The sequence below is a fragment of the Varroa jacobsoni genome, unplaced genomic scaffold (genome assembly GCF_002532875.2).
Source record: "Varroa jacobsoni isolate VJ856 unplaced genomic scaffold, vjacob_1.0 scaffold_877, whole genome shotgun sequence".
In the NCBI taxonomy this organism is placed as follows: Eukaryota; Metazoa; Arthropoda; class Arachnida; order Mesostigmata; family Varroidae; genus Varroa; species Varroa jacobsoni.
The window spans coordinates 35,001-45,542 of record NW_019213779.1 but is presented as its reverse complement, the minus strand read 5'-3'; the positions used below and the strand labels follow the sequence as shown (position 1 = coordinate 45,542).

The 10,542-nt window shown below is 38.9% G+C and overlaps 1 long non-coding RNA gene across 1 annotated transcript; it reads right to left on the bottom strand.

Annotated features, from left to right (window-relative positions):
- Positions 1–357: 357 nt before the first annotated feature.
- On the bottom strand, positions 358–10,250 carry LOC111264576 (uncharacterized). The gene is made up of 6 exons (XR_015312731.1): positions 8,823–10,250; positions 4,081–8,619; positions 3,675–3,788; positions 2,828–3,011; positions 1,199–1,335; positions 358–831 (listed from the first exon to the last, which is right to left on the bottom strand). It is a non-coding gene; the product is annotated as an uncharacterized LOC111264576 (long non-coding RNA).
- Between the last annotated feature and the right edge of the window lie 292 nt (positions 10,251–10,542).

Sequence of the window (10,542 nt, the reverse complement as noted above, 5' to 3'; positions counted from 1 at the left end):
GGTCTCCATTAGCATTTAATTTTTTTGAACGTAGGGAAAAAAAAAGAGAACTTTTAGCGTGAAATACTTGTTCATTTCCAAAAAAAATTTGATTTCAATCGGTGATAGGATGCATTGAGTCTACGAGTCTTTCGTAACTGTTGGAAACGCAGTCTAAGAATCGTCGATCGGTTTCATAAGCAGTAGGCTTAGAAATGACGTTTAATCCGTACCACTAACTTGACAGTGGCACCCGGGGACGGAGACCAACATCTTTCGTAAGAAAGAATCGGAAGTACTCTCGGTATATCGGGTGAAGCAGGTTGAATGCATATGCAGTTCTAGAAGGTCAAACATCCGGATTTTAGGTGTTTACAAGCTATTTAGGTGTAGCGCCTATTGGCTTGCGATCAGGTTCTAAAAAGCAGGATAGATTATTTTTGCAAACGCCTAGATCTTGGCCTTCTTGCATACCTGAAACAAGATCCTTTACATGAACCCCATTAAAAAACGGTAACGGATTGTGATCCCCACATAACTGCGCTTTATTAACTCTCACCACAAGAGCGTCACGTTATAAGGCCATGTTGGAACTGAACTGAGTGATCTTGTACGGGCCACAGCGGCATAACCAAATTATCGCTGCAGCGAAAATCTGCGCAAAGATGTACAGGCTTGACGAACGTTTACAAATATTTCTTTTTGTAAACACGTCTTACGTAAACGTAATCACTTCTCAAAGGACGAATTTGTGAAAAATGCAGCATATTTCATGGTTCGCGTTTTACTTTTCTTCCTTGTGCGGTTCGTTACTCATTGTCGAAGTCAGGATTTACTGATTTCGGTGGTTTGCTGGAGAAATATCAGTCGATCTTTTAAGATGTCTGATAACCGTCGGCAAGGAAAGCCTACCGAATTCAATCTGAATTATGAACAATTCGAAGTGGCGAAGAAATGTAGCGATACACAATGAAGATTTAAGTTACCGTTTGTTACCCGCGCTTAAACCAATCTTGCGTCAAAAAGTAGTATGGAGTTTATACTCCATATATGTATAACTGATGGATCGAGTGAGCATTCGAAACATGTCACTATATATAGATATCGAAATTAAACAATCTAAATTTTAGTTTAGTTTTGTTCCTATTGACGATTGGCTTAGGTTTTTTGTGACTTTCGAAAATGGTTTCACAAGAATTAATTAACGTTAAACACTCACAGAACTCCCGTATCTTGTTCAGCCTCCTGCAGTAACATTGAAGTTGCAGATTTGAGATGAGAGCTGATATTCCAGATTTGTCGCATATTTATGCACTTGTACCTTAATACTTCAAAGTTCTCTAAAACGTCGCACACCTAAATAAAAAAGGAATCGCATAGTATAGTTTGATTAATGTAATTTGAAATCAAAGTGAATGAACAATCCTAAATTGTGACAAATGGCTAAGTCTAGTCAGTAATAGTCAAATAAAAAATTTCTGACTGCTATAAATTGTGAGGTTAGTCCGATTAAATAATATGATCTATTTCTGCTCCTTATTATTATTATTAAAAAGTATGGTTAGCTCTGGCGGTTTATAGAAAAGATCTTCGAGAATAATGTACGCCATCAGCATCATCATCTCATTCTCAAATTTTGTCATTATAAACGACGCATCCAGCTGTTGTAAATTTCTCATACTGATATTATCTAGACCTGATCGTAGCATAGATTTTGAGGTTGACAGTTGTTGCCGACCAACAAAAGACCCGTTCGATCCTCGTCGTTTTAATTTGCTCCACACCTGACACACTTGACGTCAATTTCGTTCTCACGTTAGTAAACGTAATTATAAACTAAGAAGCTAATTGACAAGGGTTGCTGTCCCTTTTGAGTTTAGCGTGTAGATCTTGTCAATTGTGCAATGTATGAGTATAGAGGTCTCAACGGAAGCAACAAAGGCACATAATAACAGTTTCCTTGTTTTTAATGTGTACACAGATACGCGGAATTTTAGAGGCAGAAGGAAAATGAACACTTACAGTGCGCCTAAAGGTAAGCTCATAACAAAATATTGATATTCAATGAGCGGTAAAGAGCAAAAATGAATCGTTCGAGTCGTGTTTACATGGAAAATTGCATTACAATTTTTCTGAGAAAAAATGCACAACCAGGGTTTAATGGAAGCCCTAGATGTAAATTTGGACAGGACACGAAAATTCCAGCGGACGCATTTAAATCAGCAGTCCAAGCGTGTCTATATCCGGTTCCGAACCCAGATTATTCATGTCTGACTTGAAATATAGGTATTTTGCAGCGGGACAAAGATGGGATCTGAGAAAACACGAATATCAATTATCATAAACAAACTATATTTTGTACAACTATAGGTACTCTTGTAACCGGCACTCTCTTAATCTAAATTCCAACTCTTTCCCATTGTTTGCCGCGCGGCAGATAGTTCTTCAACAGCACCCTGCGTCCAGCACCCTGCGTCAACGTACCGCATCGGCAAGATTCTGGGCTGAAGGACAATCGATTTGTCCTCTAACGCCATATCCTCCATTTTAGTAAAGGGTGTTACGATCTTCTGGGTCGATACACAATGCTTTGATAGAGTACATCCTTTCGTATTCCTGAAGTTCTTTCTTGTACGCATCGTCCATAAACGCAAATAATTAGCCCGCCTTTTCCCAACCTTCTGTATCGTTGAGATTTAAATTAGACATGTGAGTCATGGCAGCTAGTAGGTCCCTACTAATTAAGGCTCCTTTGAGATATTTATTTTTCCGATTTGTATAAAATTGTCATGCATCTTTCTGTAGTTCTAACTGTAGGGAATTTGGCGGAAGGACCCTTCCACGTTACCATTAAGCTGATGTCGTAAACCTCACAAGGTTTCCTGAAATATTTTGACAAGCTTTGAAGTTGCAACGAGAGATGCTTCGCCTTCGAATTGACCTGAGTAATCTGGAGGGGTTCCACCAGCTCTGTATTTCCGGCATGGATGGGTATAATGGACGGGAAATACGGGAACAACTTGTAATGGCTCCTAAAAGCGAAGAACAAACATCAATAGGAATTTCGAAAGAACCGAATGCATGTGTTTAAGTGTATGAACTAATGAAGAGTAATTATTATTATTATCGTTATTTTCAGTTTAATGCTTCCTTTACTTTTCAGAACCAAAAATGATGAATGTTGTTTCCTATGATTTTTTTCCTATGGAAACTTAAGCATTAGTCCTTCGTCGCCGTCGCGCAATATTGACATGGTATTGCTTTTTATATAACGAAACCGTGTAAATGAAAATGGCCATCGTAAAGTTATATAACGTTTATGTTTCCTTTTGGAACCTACATAACATTCTTACGACAATCAAGCGCCTGGTCGTTATGCTCTTAAAAAGACGTACTTAAAATTGCTTAAATGAAAAATTGCACCGCATGGATCCTTATCTCAATTTTTGCAACATCACCAAAGTTTTGAATTTTAATTATGCACCCCCCCGATCTAAGCGAAGGCCGTGTTTTGGCTTCCTGATTTCTTCTATAGTTACTTCAGTCGGAAAGGATAATTCAGCAGCGAAAATTTCCACCCCTCCATTCCAAGTAATAGTATAGCCTTTAGAAAATTGCAGTTCGTACAATATGGGTTAACATTTCGGAGACAAGCGCAGGGTATAACAGACGGCTAGGACTAAATGTTCACGTACTTCGTTGAGCACTTCACAGCAAACTGAACAACTCTGAACTGGTCCTTTGGATCCACCGTGTACTTGAATGGCTATATACCTCAATATGTCGAGGCCTTCCGGAACGGCGCACACCTGAACAAAGCGAACATCAGCCAGTAATGTCATTATTTCGTATCAATGACAAATTTATTTTTAAGAGAGTTTTTATAAATGAATGAGGATAAATAGGTGATTCAGAATTCGATTATGATGCCTGGCTATGCTTTGGGCAAGGAAAATCCTAATCTAACCTACCCACGAACATTCTTTTAACATCGTAACGCTAATCTGTGAAATGTTCATAGATATGTATGCTACCAGCGCCCGCAAACGACAATTTAGAAAACAGTTATTAGGAGAATACGAAATCCACTACCACACCGACCTTCAGTATATGCCAGCCTGATGGACACACATTATGGGCGCCATGTGTTCCTTAAGCTTCGCCACCGCTAATGGCAGCCTATATTCTCGTCTACATTTCCGTTCAGTCGTAGAACCTATCACATATCCTTCTTGCAATGTACTGCATTGAGTTTTTGACTGACGTCGACCAACAGAAGCTTGTCAACGGCGTCAATGGAGGTTCGTCCTTGCCGAGGTAATGTACCGCCACCAGGGGAGCGGAACAAGCCCAAAAATCATTTTTTATATGGAAGTAATAATATAATAGGTATGTGATAATGGTCAGTCTAGAAGAAGCTGTTTGCTTCCCCAGTAGATATCTACCTAACGCATCTTGTTAACTGCCGAATTTCGTTTTCATACCGATTAACACGTTAAGCTAATCGTGGAAGCCAGTGTGTAAATCCCGCTATATCTCGTAGCTTTTACTTCGATGTTTCTGTTCTTTCCTTCCATAGCAGCAGCAACGATTTTGAAGCGTTTATGTCAAAAAAAACACATGAATGTTTGGACAGAGTAAATTATTGCTTTATAGTTCGTTGAACGCAGGATAGTCAGATACCGACTTTCGTGTATATGTGAACATACATATGAGGTAATTTATTTTACGTATTGCGCATAGCACATGGGCTAAAGCTCTACTCAGAAGTTGTCTTTGTTATAAAAATGGTTGCACTGGAAGAGTTTCAAATCTGTTACATGTAATCAATAATGTTATCAACTATCAAAGAGGTCAGGACAGCCTCACCTGAATCGTCCGTCATACGCGTCCACATATGCGCATCGATGTCTTTGAGATGGATTTGAAGCGAATTTGTTCCTATAATGCCTCTCTTAGTTACTCCAATACAGTTCGCCGAGAAAAAAGTAGACCGTTGATAAATCTAGCGTGATCTTAAACCCTAAGGATAGCACAATGCTTCCACTGTTACCGCATCCAACAATTTCTTCAAGCGTAAGTTGTAACTGAGTATCGAACTATTTGGTTTAAAGAAACGACTGGTATATTTAAGGTCGGTATCGGGTACCGAACGATATAGTAGTAAACAAAAAAAAAAAAGAAAATGTGCAGAAAAATGAAGCTTCTAATTACCTACTATTATCTAGCCAATTAAGATTTTTCAGATAGAGTTTAGCTCCAATTGAAAATGAACTAGCACAGTGCAAAATAACTTTTTGCAATCGTATTCAACTTTGATTGAACTATGTACACTTGTTTTAGTGTCTAATAGAAAAGGAGACAATGAAAAAAGAAAATAGAAGGAATACAGATGACATTATGACAAACGCGTGGCATAAACACGTTGGCATTCTAAACGGGTCTAGCGAAAACAATTTGTCAGTTAGTAGTAATATTTAGGTTTCCTTTTTGAGTTACAAAAATGGGATTGATAAACAAATCGAATCAGTACAGGGACAGCTCTTTCTTTAGCGCATAATGTGTCCTGACGTAGAGCGTTTCATTTCAATATAATAAGAGCCTATTATATTTTTATTTATAATCACCGTACCCTCTTCTGCTAGAGGATTAACGAAGAGCGCGAACATTTTCACAATTTCTGACAACTTCAATTAAACTTGAAAAAATAATATTTCAAATACTAGTGTTGATTTTACGAATATGTTATACATTTGATCTTTCTGAAGAAGCAGAGTTATACTGAAATATCGCCCGCTATGGCATCGACATGTCTTAAAGTAATCGAAGGTAAGGACAAGGGCTTACTCCTTAACCAAAAACGAAATCCTGTGCCAGAACATCGCTGTGATAAAGCATATTCAATATTGCTGCTCTATCCTGTCGCCTATATTTATCTAACGTACTTTGCCCAAAGCTGTTCACGTTATTGTGCTTGTGGGAGAGATTAATTACTTATTATTATAATATCTTGCCCCCGCAGTTGCAAATCAACTCTGCCCCTTGGACGAACAGTTGCATTCAAAGGCTGATAAACCTTTACATCACGCCTCTCTGAAGGCTCTTCAAGAATTCCTGGTTGAGGTGCTTGCTGCTTCCGGCAAACTTACCATTAGCTTTCCTAGTAACTCAACAAGCAATACCTCTTGTTTATTTCTATTAGTACCTTTTCCCACGTTAAAATGTAAGGTACAGATTTATGACGCTGTCTGTATGCGTTGTATAGGACACAAATGCATCTGTGATACTCTGTGAATGCTTCTGGCAAAAACCGAATTTATTTAAAATAATGGTGTGTCATGTGAATAAGTATAAAAAACGTTTTTAAGAACAAGAATTGATGAGATTGATATTATCATTATGATTGCAGATCTTGTGATACGAATTAGCAAAATAAATGAGGCATACGAAATGGTTCTCATCATACTACAGGCACCATCGCACACTGTAGAAGGTCCCCGAAATGTTATAAGTTACTAGTAGAATCTAGTTAGTAGTAGAAGAGCTGTAATTTTACAGTTCGTCAAATTATCCTGTGTAAATAAATGTATACTAAATGTAAACATACTAAAATGTATAAAATTTAGTATTTTCAAGGTGAGAAACAAGAGAAAGTGGACAAACGTTCAAGAATTTTCGAAGATCTACCCGTGGCATGGTTTCTTTATTACTTTACATGATAAAATATGTGTGTCCTATTTCGAGATAAGCAGACAATTTCAAGGCCAAACACTGCAACACAACAGATAAACACTGTCAAATAATGGATCGAAGGATCGTTAGGCCTAATCTATTTGGAACGTGAGGTTCTCAGGCCTTGGAATAAAATCATTGGAAAATCAAATACTCTTACCCAGAGATGACCAAATCAAAGGTTCGTGAAGAGTGTCATAAATGATTCAGACTCTTCTCTGTTCCTAATTTCGGTTAGACACACCGGATATCAAAAAACCTATCTGGACACATGGCATCAGGTATGCTGTAGAAACTAATACATAGTGTGTCATATAGTCTGATATTTTGCCGTATAGGCCAGATCGCACCCTAAGGATTATATGGTAGTCAGTCATATAACTGATGTAACTTGAAGACTTCAATCAAATGCAATTTGCTCTCAGCTTATTTTTGCAAATGGAGTTCTGAAATACGCGAAACTTCCGAAATGGAACTAGCCGCTTATCCGTTGAAGGACATTCGATAAAATCAAAAAAGAAACACACTTAGCTGCTCCGAAAAATCCCTGCTTTTTTTAAATCTTGCCCGATAAAAAAATTGCTAATAATCTGAACCGGGCCAGATCTTAGCGCCGGATGCACCTCAAAGAAGTAGAAGGCTCAACAGGAAGTCATTTATAAAACCAACGTTCGACTGATAGAGAAAGATAACCTGGCCAATAGAGGCTCAGCATAATCCTCACGCTCAAGATGTCTTTTTCTTCAATTTTTTACGAAACAACACAGCAACCATGCAAACAGCTGTTAATCTTAGTATCATATCTTTGAAATTACGGAAACTGCTTCTCCGGGTAGGTCCTGTCAGAGCACCTCCGGTTAGACTTTGATTTTTTGCCTAGAAAGAGATAATACTGAGCACCTAATCACACAAAGCTGCTGGAAGTGCTAAATAAAACCCCCTATACTTAGCGCAAAGCTCCTTTTCTTTGTTGTTACGAACCTGGTTTAATAAGAAACCTACAGTTTTCATAGTGGGTCCAAATGCATTGTATGAGGCCCCCCATACGTATGTACTATACCGGATAATACCTGTCCTGGTTAGTGTTGAATGATGCATATCTAATGAATCCTTAACATCAGAAAAAACGTAAAGGACATCGGAATCTACGCGAAGCCTTTCAATATCCAGGGGCTTTTCGGGAATACCGGTTTACCTAGTCACTGACTAGCATCGCACCATACAAAAATAAACACTGAAAGCGTTTAACAAATTTAGAAAACGTTAAACATTCTTTTTGTAATGTGTTTAATTTTAATTCACCAGTCCTAATAATGAAGCTATTCTATATTGGGAGCGACGGAGAAGCCGGTTTAGCTTATTCCTGGCAGAACACCAGGACAACGAAACCTTTGCTTTGAAAACTGTCTCTCTAAATTCCTGCTTCATACTGACGGAACCGCCCTCACCACGCACTTGAATCTTACCGCGCGTTCCAACAATGGTTACAAAGTATTCGTCGCTGACGATCTCACGAGACTCAATTCTCGTTGGCTGAACTTGGTAGACGGTTTGGCCCCAATAATCACAGATAAGTACGGCCGAATTTGGTAATACCAGGCTGTTTTTGTCTATAGGTAAAAGTTTTGCTTTGAGTTCTCTAATTAGAAAAGGCCTCCTTCTAGGATAGCCTATCGAGATCCAGCTAGCAATTTGCTGACCCAATGCGGGTCTCTCAATTACTTCGAATCTAACGTGTATATTGGTAAAGAGCTTATAGTAGTTTTTGCGCGCTACATTGGACATATCTATTAATGTTTCGCCGCGTTTGAATTTTTCTACAGCAGCCCTGCGCTCCTCATCAAGTGAAATGTCAAGGTCCATATCCATACCGAGCAACTGTCTAGCAATGGCTTGAGCCGTCGGTCCCTGCAAAAGTAACGCCGCGCACGCTTATGACAGTTAAATATGTTTGAAGAAAAAAGTTGAAATAACGAACGAATAGAAACGAATCGTTTAAGCACAAAAGTACACCAGGAGCGCGTACATAAAGTACTCTTTTGCTATTTGATAGCTACCTGCCGCGTGCTCTTTCGCTACGAGGGTCGCGATGCTTAGAAATTGATACGCACCATCTCTGGGTGGTTCCATCTCGTGGCTATCAGAGCAAAGAGTTCTTCGCACCATATTACCAACGTATTGCGAATTTTTCGTTGAGTTCGTATTGATCCTTTTCTAAACGCGTGTTTGCGGCGATACAGTCGGTTCGGAATACGTCGATATGGTTTGTTGCTATAATATACCAACTGTCGGCTGCATACTGCTTCATTCAGAAGCGACATCCGCGTTATGGAAAGAGCTGTGAGGCTAGCTTTTGAACGCTCTGCTCTGATCAGTGTTCTTTATTTTGTAACTTTTTTGCTGTTGTTGTACACTGCCGAATAAGCCTACGAGCTGAAAAACAATATGGAGGGTTATTACTCCTGGAAAACTCGAGACAAGATTCTTCTTCAATTTTGGTCGAACCGATCACAAAAGAATGGTGGCACGATCACTTTGTTGCACGACCTTTTCAAGTCGTTTTCAAGCGATATTGCAGATCCAAAAATATGGCTTTTCCAAAAGCCAAGTAGGTGAGCGTCCTAGTTCGTTGTCTCTAAAGGTCAATCTTAGGGATGAACATATCTTGAAAATACTGTGCTTTTGCTTTTGCGCCAGTAAAACCATATCGGCGATAGCAAGCAATTCGTGAATGCCGTAAAATCGGTGAATAATTTCATATAACCTATTATATTAATTGAGATAGGTAGTTCTATGATGAGTCTCATCTCTGAGACTTTGAGGGTAGTACTAATGAAACAACGAAACCGAAGGTTCACGTTCGGTCTTCGAGTGTGGCGAATCTTTTGACGTTACTTGAAAGAACTGTGAAGATTGCCGTATCAGAATCCCTCTGTTTGAATGCATACTGCTCCAGAGCTATAAAGGATTTTGGCATTTATCTAAAATGTTACGCTAAAGTGACATTTTAAAAATAACAGCTGTAATATCTGTTTAATAATAGCTTAAATGATTGTGTATATACAATGTAAACGAAATTGGTCACTAAGGTCGATTCACGTGAGAAAGGGGGACCCAGCCCGTTGGACTCGAATACATTCAGTGTTACCTCAGGTTTCGGCTGCCTTCCGGCTCGAAGTGCATCAGAAGAAGTCATGTATCGAAGAACAGCACGACGTATTCGTTACATCTACTTTGTTTCCGCAATTGTCTCTTCACTTAGAGCTTGACCCTTACAATAATCTGTCACGTACATACACGTATGTGTTCAGTTGACTAGTAGGTTATACGGTTTCGATTCGAGCAAGCAGCACGGAAAATAGGACTAATTATTATTAAGGCTTGTGATGATGCGTCATCGAGCGGACTTGACTGTAGTTATGTTGGATTTCAAATAACCGTCACTGTGAAATGCCCACAGCCATACACAACTTACCTACGTTTGCCACTACAGTTTGCGAGCCCCTTACCATCAGGACCAGTTGAACCAGTTGACATCAAGCATACTTCCTATGTATTTAACTGCCCATCTACAAGTATATTGTCATATGACAGATACTAGTTAATCTGAAGATTTCTCATTTGAAGAAAAAATGTAACTGAGGAAAACTAGCTATTCTCAGATATACACAAAATGGCTATCATTGTTGTCTGCCATGGTGTGCCCGTATATTTTGACTAGTCTATGGGTTTTCCATTCGAAATGGGCAAATTCGCTCACCTTTTAATGGTGAGCTTCTTTTTGCGACGATAGATTCAAAAATTACTTTTAGCATATATATGTCCGTTTGG